The sequence below is a fragment of the Schistocerca americana genome, chromosome 7 (genome assembly GCF_021461395.2).
Source record: "Schistocerca americana isolate TAMUIC-IGC-003095 chromosome 7, iqSchAmer2.1, whole genome shotgun sequence".
NCBI classification, from domain to species: Eukaryota; Metazoa; Arthropoda; class Insecta; order Orthoptera; family Acrididae; genus Schistocerca; species Schistocerca americana.
The window spans coordinates 244,319,170-244,335,595 of NC_060125.1; positions in this window are offsets into that span (position 1 = coordinate 244,319,170).

Sequence of the window (16,426 nt, forward strand, 5' to 3'; positions counted from 1 at the left end):
AAATGGCAATGAATCAATCTATCGTTGAGACAGACGTTTACTGCAAGGTTACACTTGACAAGCATTGCACTGGCAGGGAGTGTATCCACTATCTGATAAGATCTGTAAGATTTCTTAGAATTCTTCTTCAAAACCTGCCCATTTATTAAGGTCACTCGTCCTAGTGTGTCTTTCTGGTTAAAGTCAAGCATTGCATCCGCCATCCTTATTTCGGATATAAATGTACCAATGTTTTCCTGTAGCATAATCTCTTCTCCAGAGTCTTTTAAAACTTCTTTTGAACTATCAATATCTTTTGCACAAGTCCCAATTTCCACAATTTCATTTTCACGAATAATTTCCAGATGCAGTTTATTGTTACCCGCTGTGATATTTGGGATGCTGCTGTATGTCATCGGCCCAATCAAAGTAAGACTCCAATCTCCAATGTTTTAATCAACTGGTGAGAAGTAATTAGCATGTAATACTGACGATCATTCTTTTGAAGTCAGAGTACAGAACCCCACATCTGAACCTCAACTGGTGAATGGATATCTTATGCACCTCCTTATATATCCTTCTCTGCAGATGTTAGGACGGACATGATGCGTAGATAACAACAGAGGTAAGTATTAAAGTGTGGATAGTCTTGAAAATTGCAGAACACATGTCTACTGTTCGTGAAGAACACTGTAATTCTTCTAGAGGTTTCACGTTACCAAACGATTCGAAATAGAAGAAGATATCTGTTTCTATCCTTTTTCTTACATATGCCATCCAGTGGGTCCCAGATCCTCCAGCAGCGTCTAAATTCCCAATACAACATTCTCTGGATTCACGGAACGTCTTTGGTAATGTATCCTGCATAAACATACTGAGAAATCTTGGAGTACTGAAGTTTTCTCAAACAAACTTAAATACATCTGTACCTGAAAGTGCTCTATTCAGTAGGATGGCTAAGGGATTTTTTTTATTTGTCAAAAGACCCAGTCCCTTTTCATATTGTTTCAGATGTAGCTGTTATTCGATAGCTGCTGCTTTCATGATGCAGTTACGTCTTCTTGCATTCTCTAGTTCCTCCTGCAAGTTCTCAGTCAGTGAACCTGGGAGACCTGCAAGGACTGCAGTTAGGAGGGTTATAATTCCACCTTATATCTTGGGTACTAGCAGAACGCTGCGTGCTTTATCAACTCCTTTATGCCTCAGAGCGGTTTTAGCCACATATACAACGTATCATTGTTGGTAGTTATATCGCGGAGTGTGTACTTCGCCCTACAGTCACACCAATACACTATCTAGGAAACTTTCGTTTAATGTCTTAACTTTCTCATTGAGATGTTCGAATAAACTAGTTTCTGTGACGCCTACAACGTCCATTTCATTGACCCACTTCTTTACATTGTTTTTAAGGTAGCCCCACCCCAACTTCTCTGTTTAGACGCTTGTACACTAGGCCAACGAAGGCCATCGAACGACAGAGACTGGATTTGGCCGAATGTCGGTCACTAATGGAGTTCGGCTTCTCATTCACATAAAACTAAGGGCTCGGGGCCAAGGGATTCGGCCATGTGGAACCGCAGTTGGCTCTTACAACTTGCCGATGTTGCTCCCGTTTAGTTATTGTTATAAAGTAGCGCCTTAATTACAATTTCACCATCCTATATTACGAGGGAAGAAGAGGATTTAGCTGTCAGCTCATGTGAAGCATTTACTTTACTGCAAGAAGCTGATCACCAGAAAAAAAAGAAGAAGAAACGACGTCGGTGGAGGATCTCTCTTCTCAAAAGCAGGGAGCAGTGTTGTGGGGCAAAAGTAATGTTTAACAGAAAGCTGAATTAGTTAATGGGCTATTTTCATATTTTTGCGAATCAAAGCTACAGATTTCGAATTATTATTAGATTGTACAGACCTTAAAATTTCCAACGATAACACCTCTTTTAGAGAGCTGTTACTGCAGCAGGAAGTTAATTGTCACTTCCAGATTTGTTTTGTTTCTCTTTGTCGTTCACGACGGAAAGATATCAGCGAAAACACCATTTTATTTTTCACATCGTGGATATCACTTTCTAATAGCTGTGCTATTTTCTACCAAGCATTTAGTTTCCTCAATTTCCTTTTATAATCACAGTTGTTAGGGGCCCATAAACATTGAAAGGTGGCTACACTGAGCCACTGCGCCAGAGATTGCGCCAAAGAGTATTATTAAGCCGCCTACACAGTGCTTGTCGAGAGCTCGTAGCAGTCAGTGCTTGGAGAGAGCTCGTAGTGGTCAGTGCCTGTCGAGGTCTCGTGGTAGTCTGTGCTGAGATGTTGTAGCAGAGAGTGTTTGTTGAGATGTGCTATTAGGCAGTGCTTGCTGAGATGTGATATTGGAGAGTTCTGGTTGAGATATAATGTAAGGATTAGAATGATTTTCATGAATATAAATGAGGTAACTAACTCCGTTTGTTTTTATTTCAGTGTCCTAAATAATGCGTCATTACAGGTTCAGTCAACAAAGCATCTGGCGTGTGTTCTTGTATTAGAGTGTAATTCTACTTTCCTTGAGCAATTATAGTATTTCTAATTTTCTTTTATCTCGTCAGTATAATTGGTATTTAAAAATTCTTGCCTTGTTGGAGAAGAACCGTGCCAGATGTGTACGTTGAGTCACACTCCCACATACAGAACAGTTATACTTGTGCTTTGGTTTAGTAGGTTTTATAGTTGCTGGGGACTTAATTAATTAATTGTGTTAACGAAAAATTTCGTTTCATTCTTGTTGTTGTTCTTTGCAGTCAGATAGCGTAATAATACTAGTCAGGGCCAACCGACTACGAGACAGCGTAAACGGACATAACAGCTACTAAAAAATATTTTCAATCTTATTTAATTAAGACCCCATGCACGTGGCGACCGCTGCTTCGGATCGTCCCTTGGAATCTTCTGATTGTAAAAATAGTAGACAGTAGTATTGTTGTAGTAATTTGTAGTTAGTAATTGTAGTCTATATTGCATGTGTAGATTTGGTAATTGTCATTCTTCTAATGGAATTTTTTTTTCAGAATTAAATTTGTTGTCTTGTCTATGGGTTTGACAATTTAGTGCAATTATTTCAATTGTTCGATTAATCGTGTTTGAGGGAAACTTTTCATGTAAATGGTATTGTTGGAGATAAAGAGTCATTGTGTGCAATTTTCATATAGTGACGAGTTTTGTATATTTTGTAAATGATTACGCGATCAATGAAAAAGGCAAAAATGATGGATAGTGAGAATGACGAAATTGTTCACATGGCGAACTCGCCAACACAGGACAACAGTATGATGAATAATGGAGTTGAAAATAATTTAATAAGTCGGGAAGACAGTCCGGAACCATTTCAAAATTTTTCTCAATCAGAAAATTCACAGAATACGAGATTAACGATAGAAGATTCTGAAATAGTATCGAACACAGATAGCTTTACAGCTATGCAGAAGGAAGTTAGTTTTGCGGGAAATGTTAGGGGCGAAAAGAATTTCGAACCGGCTGATATGGAGCAGTTCATGGGTGCAATATTAAATTTGGGATCTGAATTAAAAACAGTGGCAACGCGTTTAGAAACAGAGATAGGAACAATTAGAACTGAAATAAAAACAAACGGAGTTAGTTACCTCATTTACATTGATGAAAATCAGTCTAATACTTACATTATATCTCAACCAGAACTCTCCAATATCACATCTCAGCAAGCACTGCCTAATAGCACATCTCAACAAACACTCTCTGCTACAACATCTCAGCACAGACTACCACGAGACCTCGACAGGCACTGACTACTACGAGCTCTCTCCAAGCACTGACTGCTACGAGCTCTCGACAAGCACTGTGTAGGTGGCTTAATAATACTCTTTGGCGCAATCTCTGGCGCAGTGGCTCAGTGTAGCCACCTTTCAACATTCCCATTCAGGATAAAACTATCATTAAAAACCATTCGAAAGCCAATAGCACTATTTTTCTTTATTCAAACAACCGGTTTCAACAGTCTCAGCTGTCCTCTTCATGTCTTTAACTTTTCTTAGTAAAACTTGTTCATTTTACGCTGCACATCGGGCGCAAAATGTCACGTAGATAAATCTCAGCACATAATAAACATTTGTCATTGTCAAAATATTTAAAAACACGCAGGAACTTGTCCAGAAGGCGATTTCGTATACATATTCCTGATAGATGCTTGTTACACGATGCAAATACGGTACACAACAGCACATCTATTTTTATGTGCCGTATTTGTGTCTTGTAACAAGCATCTGTGAGCGGTATGTGTATGGAGATGGCCTTCTGGACAAGTCGTTCAAAACTCCCAGAAATGAGAAAATTCAATAAAACTATCAGCTGTAGTGCCTTCTCGATATTCCGCTCTATACTCCAACATTTTTAAGCATATCAAATGCACAACCTTAGAGAGAGCATCAGGGAATCAGTGACTGCTGAAATTAAGTTTTTCAGTACAGTCTCACGTCGAATTTACTATGTTTCATTGACCAGTTTCTCTCTTTAAGAGCCAACTACTGTACTTGAAACTGTAAATTCCAAAGTTTCTGATGATGCTCTTGTTAAATTAAAGAGTCAATAAAATATACTAAGGGGGAATTGTGGCTGGCCCGAAAACGTAAATAGACACTCCTTGTAGAGACACAAGAAATCGCTACCAACGAACATTCGACCCGCCAATTAACTGCCAACACTTTGATGTTGGCGTCAGCAGACGAACAGCAGATGAGGCCGACCCGTTCGCTGGTTCCGATTTGCCCGCCGGACACACTAAGCAATTATCGACCAACGAAGCGATTGGCTTTCTTTCATTAGCTTTCGATGGCCTCATGAATGCGCACCTTGAAACGATCATATGGTACAAGGCTTTTACATGACAGACGATGCCTCACTCATTTTTACCCATCCGTCCAAGGAGTTTAAGGCCTATAAACAGTAGAGAGAACAATTTATTTTAGGTTTTAAGACAGTTGGTTATGTTGTTAATGCATTTAACGTCATCGGTGAGCCATTACGTACTTGTGTGGAAGCTGTATATCAAATAACGTTCCACATTTCGGAGGCACAGCTTCTTCTATCATAACTTTTGGATCAGGTTTCTTCTTGGCAAGATTTTCGATCCTCCACAGTCTTTTACCCTACGATATTACAATGCATGTGTTGTTCAGAAGTACGATACATAAATTCCTTCTGACATGCATGAATGTATGCACTGTGGCGGTTACAGCCGTTATGAAAGATATGAAATGTATGTGTAGTTGGTAATATGGACACCCATCAGTTGTATTATGGAATGACGACAGTAAAAATTTGTGGCGCACCGGGACTCGATCCTGGACTTTCCATTTATCGCAGGAAGTCGCCTTGCTATTTTTTTAATCTCATTTTGTTCGTTATAGTTTGTTCCATTTGTTCGGGGCGGACGTCCTATGACATTCATTTAAGTTCTTCATTAACCCATTCACTTAATTTTTTTATTGCAGATGGCAGATAACCCTCGGAGCGAAGACGTATTATTAGGCCACCACGGCCAGACCCAGACTTAAATATGTCGTCAACTATGTGTCTACAACTTGGAATTGTTGATTCATTATGTAAATTCTCGTACGGGGGAGACACTTTAATTGAAAATCGCTTGCCCGGCTGATAAATACGATATTACAATGCATGTGTTGTTCAGAAGTACGAAGTAAAGTTCCTTTGGGTATGCATGCATGTCGAAGGAACAGGCATTACGGTGACGTCGGCCGTTATGATATACACGAAATGTATTCGTATTTTCGAAGATGGACAACAGTCAGCAGTATAATGTAATGACGACAATGAAAATCTGTGGCGTGAGTTGTGCTCGGGCAGCCTAATGGTAAGGCGAACGTTCCTGATAAGCTGGAAATCTGGGTTCGACTTCCGGTTTGACACAGATTTTCATTGTCGTCAATATACGCAAATACGAATGAATGTCGTTTGTTCCTTCCATTGTTTTGCCAATAGTAAATTGTGCTCGTTAATTCTTTTTGTCAATTGTTTTCTTGGTTTTAAATCTACTGGAGCTACCGCAAGATGAACATCAACAAAAGGAAAACGAGGATAATGGAATGTAGTCGAATTAAGTCGGGTGATGCTGAGGGAATTAGATTAGGAAATGAGACACTTAAAGTAGTAAAGGAGTTTTGCTATTTGGGGAGCAAAATAACGGATGATGGTCCAAGTAGAGAGCATATCAAATGTAGACTGGCAATGGCAAGGAAAGCGTTTCTGAAGAAGAGAAATTTGTTAACATCGAGTATAGATTTAAGTGTCAGGAAGTCGTTTCTGAAAGTATTTGTATCGAGTGTAGCCATGTATGGAAGTGAAACATGGACGATAAATAGTTTAGACAAGAAGAGAATAGAAGCTTTCGAAATGTGGTGCTACAGAAGAATGCTGAAGATTAGATGGGTAGATCACGTAACTAATGAGGAGGTATTGAATAGGATTGGGGAGAAGAGAAGTTTGTGGCACAACTTGATTAGAAGAAGGGATCGGTTGGTAGGACATGTCCTGAGGCATCAAGGGATCACAAATTTAGCATTGGAGAGCAGCGTGGAGGGTAAAAGTCGTAGAGGGAGACCAAGAGATGAATACACTAAGCAGATTCAGAAGGATGTAGGTTGCAGTAGGTACTGGGAGATGAAGGAGCTTGCAAAGGATAGATTAGCATGGAGAGCTGCATGAAACCAGTCCCAGGACTGAAGACCACAACAACGGAGCTACCACGTATCCGGCGAACTTCAAAAATGTCTCTGAGCACTGTAGGTCTTAACTTCTGAGGTCATCAGTCCCCTAGAACTTAGAACTACGTAAACCTAACTAACCTAAGGACAACACACACATTCATGCCCGAGGCAGGATTCGAACCTGCGACCGTAGTGGTCGCGCAGTTCCAGACTGTAGCGCCTAGAACCGCTCGGCCACCCCGGCTGGCGGCGAACTTTGGACCGGCTCTTGGACACATAGCAAACTGTTTCCTTCTTGGTGCATTTCGAAATCACTGTGTCCTGTACTGATCTCTTTTTAGTTTTCTACCTTTGCAGGCTCTTCCAGACGCTATTGGAATGGCACACCATTAAATGTAAGGAACTGTTTTCAAGTCATTCATAAAAGAACCGTTACTGAAGTGAGTAGCACATAGTAATTTATTACGTAGCTGGCTCTGCTGTAGATCAAACAGCGAATAGTTTCCACTGCACAGAACCCATTCTTCATACCTATAACGTAAAGATGAATTAGTAAGGTGGCAAAACATCTGATTAACCAATTGAAAGTGAGACTTTAACAAATAAATGTGAATTCTAAAATTTTCCGTATGAAATGTGTGTTCAAATAACTTTTGGGCTTATAGTCGGTCGTCCTATAATTCATCCCACGATATTTCGACTGGGCACCTGGCTGTCATCTTCAGGTGAGCCATCGAAAATTAACGAAGACTTGATTCGTTCCACAATATAGAGCGCGCTCCGAGCATACCGCGCAGGCGTCAAAATCGAGTTGACAGACGGACCACACTCCCCGGAGGCATCGTCCTCGTGGTGTAACCGCAGACTTGAGCTGTCCTCTGCGTTAAACATCGCCGCGGTTTTTGGAGCACTCTGTCGTCTTCGATCAGAACAGATTGCGGAGATGATAGGATTCCACGCACTATCCAGCTGGTAGCCAAAGTCACGGTTTATGAGCTTTCCAGCTAGGCGTATTTCCACGGATTCTTTAATAATGGAGTCCCAAAAACACGGCAGTGTCAGTTAAAACCAAGAGTCAGCAAGTGGATGAAGAAGAGAACACGCCGGTAAGAGCTTCAGCTTTTCTTCCATTTGTGGGCAACATTTCGTTCAAAATACCAAGAATCCTCTATAAAATTCAGGTGAAAGTGATTTTCTATTCACAGAAAGATTATTGCTGCAGTAGAAGGCCAATCGTCTGATACTGGCGTAGGTGGGGCTGTCTCAAGGATCTGTTTTACCCCCACTACTATTTAATCTCTATGTAAATGACATGCCAACTGTCACAGGGGTACAAGCTGCACAATTTGCCAACGATATTACTTTTTTCACCAGCGGAAAGTATATTCACGTCGACATTCGGCGCCTTCAGTACCAACTAGGTGCCACATCCGACTGATGTAAGACCAATAAAGTAAATAATTTCATGATCTATTAAAAAAAATGAGGGAGCATAAAAAGACATTTCCCTTCACAGGAATTGCATACGGAATTTTCTTTTCAAGTACATGGTAATATTTTTTTTACAATAAGTTGTTGTGGTGCACCACTTTAATTAAATAGACATTAAGATGTGAATAGACATTTCCCTTGTCTGCATTGTTGTCTTCAGTGTAATATTTTTTCTGCTTGATCTTTGCCATGCTTAGGTATACGTTATAGCATTTACTGCTGCTGTTTGCCATGCATAGTGCTACTAAATTTCACTTTGTATTACTCTGTTAAGCTAGTTTTACTACAGATTTATTTTTCTTGTTTGCTGCACAGTGCCTTATATTAGTTGTAATACTGCAATTGCTTTGCCTATTTAAATTTTTTGTCATAGATGTTTGTGTTAATTGTTTTGTGCTGCTGCATTGCCTCGTCCCTTAGTTTAGCATCTGAGCTCAGTAGATTTAAGTTAGCTTAAGAGGGGGTAGACTATATAAGAAACTGATTATGGACAATAGGGAAAAAATGCATTGAGAAGTTATATGAAAAAGATTTGGGCCAAAATGAGTATTGCACATTGAGAAATAATTATTTTGAAAGAAATATGAATAGAATACAGAAAGCAGGTATAGATAGCACTTTTTGAAATAATGAAGAACGAAGGGAGATCTCCAAGAAGTAAGGAAAGTTTTGCTTGCAAAATACTGCAGTAAAACAAACCCTGTCCTTTCCTTGTGTTATCCCACTATGTGTTTGTGTACCCTTGCGTATTTGTCTTTTTCCTGTCTTTATGTGTTCAGCTAATAAGATTTACGTTGTAGAATTTTTCAAATACTATGTTATTTTCTTCGTAAAGATGTTTCTAGACATTATTAATTCTGTTTTGTTTCAATGCTCATGTGTGAAATTAATGTTTCAAGAACTATTCTCATTATTTTATTTATTTACTTATGTCATAATTCCTGTAACACTGATGTATATGTCTATTTCTAGTCTTTTGTAAAGCGTGTATTACTACAAATGTTATCTGTATTGTTATGTTCTTTAATGATGTGATTTTGTACTTTTGTTATTGTATTCTCATGTTATAAAATTGTAATTGACACCAGTTCATCAAATTAAGCAACTTGTAAGTTACACTTCACTGCACACGTTTCTGTTGGTCATAGTATATGGACAATATGTGAGAAGTAGGGACTGTTAGTGTTTGCATGTGTGTTAATAATTCAGCAAGGGACTGGATAACAGCATTGCTGGTTCTAAGGACAATTCCGAACACTTTGTGAGTGAACAAGTGGTGGTTATGGACTTGCTATATTATCTGCAAGACTCTTCAATGGTGATTGTGTACCTGCACAGTCACAACAGATGGCTGCTGGCCATCTCTACATGGACTACAGTGGGTCTACACCTTTGATGATTCATCAGTACCATTATTTCTATAAGGACTGTAGTGGATCTGCACCTTTGGTGGCCCACCAATACTGTAATCTCTACCAGGACTACAATGGGTATGCTCTGTGATGACCTACTTACCAATATTCTTCAAAACTTCGACTGACTCTGCTGTGGGTTTGCTCTGTTGTGACCCATTACTTGTCAGCATATCAAGAGTCAGCACTGTCTTTCCGTTGGAAGGATAACACTACTTCTTCAAGACTGCATGGAAATCTACTATTTCTGTGTGCATTCTCTTTTACTACTCAGACTTTGAGAAAAAAAAAAACACTGTAATTTCACTGTGATGAATGATCAGGACTGTCTTTATGGACTGTGAGAAAATTTTAGGTTTTGACCAACATTGTATCAATAAGTGTGTGCATTTGATTTCTCTGTTATTGTAATTATGCAAAATTTTTTCAAATCTGTATTGGCCACTGCCCAAAACAATTTGTAAAATTTTTTGTGGGGAGCATGGGGGCTATGTAAGTAGGCTGTCTAGGTTTTTTTATTGGTAACGCCACCTCTGTATAAAAATCACTGGCTGTGCTGTGTTCAGTCTGTCTAGTTTGCATTGTTGTGTGCCATTGTAGTGTTGGGCAGCGGCAGCTGGATGTGAACAGCGCGTAGCGTTGCGCAGTTGGAGGTGAGCCGCCAGCAGTGGTGGATGTGGGGAGAGAGAGATGGCGGAGTTTTGAAATTTTTAAAACTGGATGTCATGAACTGATATGTATATTATGAGTTTTCAACATTATTAAGGTAAATACATTGTTTGTTCTCTATTAAAATCTTTCATTTGCTAACTATGCCTATTAGTAGTTAGTGCCTTCCGTAGTATGAATCTTTTATTTAGCTGGCAGTAGTGGCGCTCGCTGTATTGCAGTAGTTCGAGTAACCAAGATTTTTGTGAGGTAAGCGATTTGTGAAACGCATAGGTTAATGTTAGTCAGGGCCATTCTTTGTAGGGATTATTGAAAGTCAGATTGCGTTGCGCTAAAAAATATTGTGTATCAGTTTAAGGACAGTCATGTATAATTTTTCTAAGGGGACGTTTCAAGTCAAACAGAGCTTTGATGGCGTGTACAGGTACAGCTGCCCATGCAGCTTCAGCACGATACCACAGTTCATCAAGAGTAGTGACTGGCGTATTATGACGAGACAGTTGATCGGCCACCATTGACCAGACGTTTTCACTTAGTGGGAGATCTGGAGAACGCGGTACGCATTTCTCCTCCTTACACGAGGCATCACAACAACGTTTCACCAGGCAACGCCGGTCAACTGCTTTTTGTGTATGAGAAATCGGTTGGAAATGTTCCTCATGTCAGCACGTTGTAGGTGTCGCCACCGGCGCCAACCTTGTCTGAATGCTCTGAAAAGCTAATAATTTGCGTATCACAGAATCTTCTTCCTGTCGGTTAAATTTCGCGTCTGTAGCACGCCATCTTCGTGGTGTATAGCAATTTTAATGGCCAGTAGTGTATATTCAGTCCACAATGTAAGATATATAAGATTACTTACTTTTTGAGATTCGTGAAGGATGACATGTTATTGTGGAAGGCCGCAGTTTACGAAATACCTTGTCAACGTGGTATGGCTTACGTATGGCAGACCAGATGCACTGTGAAATGAGGCTGCACGGAACATAAACGATGCACTCGCCTTTTACAGCTAAGCATGTATGCTATTGCCGAGCACTGTATTTCAACCGGACGTGTGCTCGAGTATGCTAGAACTATGACTCTGAACACAGCAACATCTTTTTGGGACTCCAATACCAAAGAATCCACGGAAATACGTTTGGCGGAAAATCTGATGAATGATGATAATGGCTACCTGTTGGACTGTGCACGGAACCACGTCATCTCAAAGATTTGTTCTAATTGAAGACAACAGATTGTCCCAACGGCCGCAGCGAGTGGTAATGCAGAGGACAGCTGAGTTCCGCGGTTTCACCAACAAGGGCTCTGCCCCGGGGGAGTGTAGTCCTGCCAACTCGATTTTCATGCATGCGAGGTATGCTCGGAACGCGCTGTATACTGCAGAACGGAGCATGTCTTCAGAAATCTTCAATGGCTCACCTGGAGACGACAGTCAGGTGCCCAGTTGAAATGTCGTGGGATGAATTAAAGGACGATCGGCTGCAAGCCCGGAATTTGGTTGACCAACAAATAAATGTAGTTAGAAATTACGGAAACTAGACATGTTTAGCAACTAAATTTCGTCTCTTTGTGCTTGTAAGACAAACAGCAGAAACATCGAGATGTTACGCAACATTCTTTACTGTAAAAAAAGGAAGACATTTTCTAAAATCATTATTTAAAGAATGTGGCCTTTGTGTAGCAAGTGGATAAACTGTTGAGAAAGAAACAACACGATAGTGTGTTAGTGAAAGAACATGGAAACAGTTCATGAACTTGAGAAATGTATGTCACACTTTGGGCATAACGGGGAGGCTTACTACTGGAATTCCGAGACAGTACCTTCCGGTAAAAATCAGCCAAGATATTACTTCCTCTATCATAGGGCTCGCGAAATGACCAAAACGAGAGAATTGGAAAATTTAGAGATAATACGGAAGTTTACTGACAATCATTCTTTCAACGCGCCATTCGCAAATAGAGCACGGAAGGAGGAACAGGTAGTAAATAACAGAAGCGTCCTCCGCAACACACCGTTTGGCGACTTGGGGTTTATAAATATGGATGCACAACAAACAAATTTTTACGCATAATTATGAACACGAGAGAGGGTGCATTTTCCTTTTTTAGAATCGGTTTTCCAATCTCCAAATAGCCGTTGCAAAACTAATCGGCAAATTAAAACGAAGTGCCAGATTACGATATTGCAGTGGCTGTGTAACTCTGATTACGATGCAATCTGTACGGGAATATTCATAATGGATCTACGAGTGCAGGTCTCAGACGCATAGCTGACGACATGTGGAAGTTTGGGTGTAGCCGTGAGTCGTACACGGATAGCCAAATGGCGCCGGCACGGTAGCTCAGCGTGCTCGGTCAGAAGGTTAGCTGTCCTCTGTCATAAAGAAAAGCTGAATTAATGGATCAACGATGAACTTGAAAATACGTGATGGGACGTCCACTCCGAACAAATAGGACGAACAAAATGAGAGCTACAAAAAAAAAAAAAAAGGTAAACTGAGCGCTCGCGCTAATCGGGAAATCTTCAGCTTGGAGTCCCGGTCCGGCACAAATTTTCATTGTAATCATTCCATTCTGCAGCTGATGGTTGTCCTTATTCGCAATTGCGGATACATTTAATTTTAGTGCCACATTGGTGTTCACACAACAACATACACAAATTTTTTTTCTGTCAATGTCTGTTACAATTTTCCCTTTACGCTGCAAAAAAAAAAAAAAAAAAAAAAAAAATTAGAACTACTTAAACCTAACTAACCTAAGGACATCGCACACATCAATGCCCGAGGCAGGATGTGAACCTGCGATCGTAGCGGTCACGCAGTTCCAGACTGAAGCGCCTACAACCGCACGGCCACACCGGCCGGCCCGCTGCAGCCTCTTTACAGGTACATTGAAGGGTCACCATATTAGCCCCTTCATTATGTTTCAATAAAATTTGATATCATTTTACATGTCCTTTAGCACCTACTAGTATCGATGCATTGAATAACCATCCCAGGAGGAAGGATTGGCAGTTCAGTATGCTCCATTCAGCTACAACTGCATACATTCTCTGAATTCATATTTATTCTATGTCTTTTTTAATTGTCCATGTACTGATTTATTACGTACCTTTGGTTCCTATACCTTCCCCACACTTGACTACAATGTATTCGTATTGTACTGCTATCCTTCTTAGAATGACAGAGTGAGTGAATGCATATGTACCGGGTGATCAAAAAGTCAGTATAAATTTCAAAACTTAATAAACCACGGAATAATGTAGATAGAGAGGTAAAATTTGACACACATGCTTGGAATGACATGGGGTTTTACTAGAACAAAAAAAAAGTATTGCTAGACGCGTGAAAGATCTCTTGCGCGCTTCGTTTGGGGATGATCGTGTGCTCAGCCACCACATTCGTCATGCTTGGCCTCCCAGGTCCCCAGACCTCATTCCATGCGATTATTGGCTTTAGGGTTACCTGAAGTCACAAGTGTATCGTGATCGACCGACATCTCTAGGGATGCTGAAAGACAACATCCGACGCCAATGCCTCACCATAACTCCGGTCATGCTTTACAGTGCTGTTCACAACATTATTCCTCGACTATAGCTATTGTTGATGAATGATGGTGGACATATTGAGCATTTCCTGTAAAGAACATCATCTTTGCTTTGTCTTACTTTGTTATGCTAATTATTGCTATTCTGATCAGATGAAGCGCCATCTGACGGACATTTGTTGAACTTTTGTATTTTTTTGGTTCTAATAAAACCCCATTTCATTCCAAGCATGTGTGTCAATTTGTACCTCTCTATCTACATTATTCCGTGATTTATTCAGTTTTCAAATTTATAATGACTTTTTGATCACCCGATATATCCAGCTTTCAAATGTGTGGTGGCGCTTAAACTTCTTGTCTGCTACTGTGGCAGTTTAGCCAACATTGGTATAAGATTATAGATTGGCAAAGAGGTTTCGTTCCCTGGTCGAAGCGCTGTTCTGCTTAAGTTGGCAAGGTGCAGCAAGGGTGTTCTGTGACAATTCCCGCTACCCGTGTGTGGATCCCGATTTGGTCATGTTTCTGGTCACTCAGTCCTGGGAAGTTGGCGAAGTGGCTGTTAGGAGCTAAATATGATAGCCGAATTTATGTGAGTTTCACTCTAGTTGCCAGGGATTCCCGTTAGATCGCTGTCGGGCTGCGATGAGTCATCGTCATGGTCTGCCGAGTGCTGTTGGCAAGCGGGTTGCACTCTGCCCTTGTAAGATCAACCTGAGGATCTGCTTGATTGAGAAGTACTGGCACCGATCACGAAAACTGACAACGACCGGGAGAGCGGTGTGCTGACCACATACCCCTCCGTATCTGCATCCGGTGACGCTAAAGGCATAAGGCTGACACGGCTGTCGGTCGGTGTCATTGGGCCTTCCAGGCCTGTTCGAACGGCGTCTTTTTCACTCTAATTGCAGTATTAATCGATTTCTGTCACAGCCTCTGCTATTAATAGTCATGCAGAGTATTTTATCCAATTTAGGGAACGATAGCTTTTGTAATAGCTGAGTTTCATGATTAGTGGCTTTGTTCATTCAGAACTTAGAAGTGTGGGAGACCGGTGTGAGGACCATGCCAGATTACAGTTAGAGTTCGTGTTCGCGTTTTCGTATTGGTTTAGTTTTCTGTTCGTTAATTGTCATCTGTGTTCAACACTGTGTCCAACACTGCCTATAATGTCGTGTGTGTGTCTTTGTTCTGTTCCACGTTTCAGTAAAGGTCTCAAGAGCCTTCAGCTTTAGCTTGCAATAGTCTAACAATGATTTGCTTATGAATGTAGTTCCTTTAGTGAACTAACCGACCTTCCAGAATTTTCTGTTTTTGTTGTTGTGGGTATATGTGGCTCGGGCCACGTGGTTCTCTTCTGCTCAGTGTTAACTTCGTCCGTATTCCTGTATGTAACGGAATCTCTGTTGTCGACCTTAATTCAATTTTGGATCGTAGTTTTCATTTAATTCTACGGATGAATTTCCTGCGTGGGTTAGGGCGGTGGAACAAACCCATGCCGTCACTATGAGTGTTGTAGGACTTGTTATATTCTTCGAGTTTACTTTCTTCCTCCTGCATCATGTTAGTTTGGACGTGGAGAGTGTGTGTGCGTTTCTTTTACTAGGCTCTTTCCGTTCACTACACATCATTGTTATCTTATCAGGAGTGAAATTTAATTAACTTTTGTGGTTACTTAACAGTCAAACCCAACCACCACCAGCCTTTATGTTACATGCATATGTATTATGCTTACTTTTAATTTGATAACATAGAATAAAAGTTCAACCCAGTTTAAATCAAATTTCACTATTAATGCCTTATCCCACATATCCCGGTTTCTGTTGCGTAGGATATATTCCACAGCGTTTGCCTCACATTTATGCTGGCCTATTTATTTAACTCCTCGTTAAGTAACGTTTCATTTTTATAAAGTACACTGCCTATGAATAGATCGATCGTCTGACTGAGAAGAGAATGCACAGACTCGTTTGATGAGAGATACTTATCCTCCGTGCGCTACTTTAAAATCATTTGTTCTTCGCGTAATTTTAATGGATACAATTCATGATTTCTACAGATACCGTTCAACATTACAAAATTTCAGTGGACTATCTAACGCGTTAAGTTGAAATGAATAACAAGTGTATGATCGCCGTACCTTTTCGATCTCGCTGGGTTTATTTTCCCTTTATAACGTTAAAGTATATTAACGTTGTAATTCAGCTGATGGACATATTATCAATATTTTCAAAAAGGCGTAAATAGAAGCCGTTAAGTACCCTGTCAAGACGTTATGTTTTCATTTGCACAAAGCACCTCACACTATTGACAGTTCGATTTAATTTCGTTTGATGTCACGTCATCGTGCCAGGTGTTCCGGAACGCCACGTTCCCCACTCTCCATACCGTCATTCCCCGTCGTTCTGATGCCATACTTTCATTTCAGACACGTGTCAAACACACACGCTGTCTAACAGTACCGATTTCTCGTCTGAGATTTGTCGGCTTAATTGATTGTGTGTGATGATGCATCTCGGAAGTAACATGTTTGCATATTTCATGCCCGAAAAAATGCAGGAGGTCAGTAATACTATATAACAGTCAGTGAAAGCAACCGTT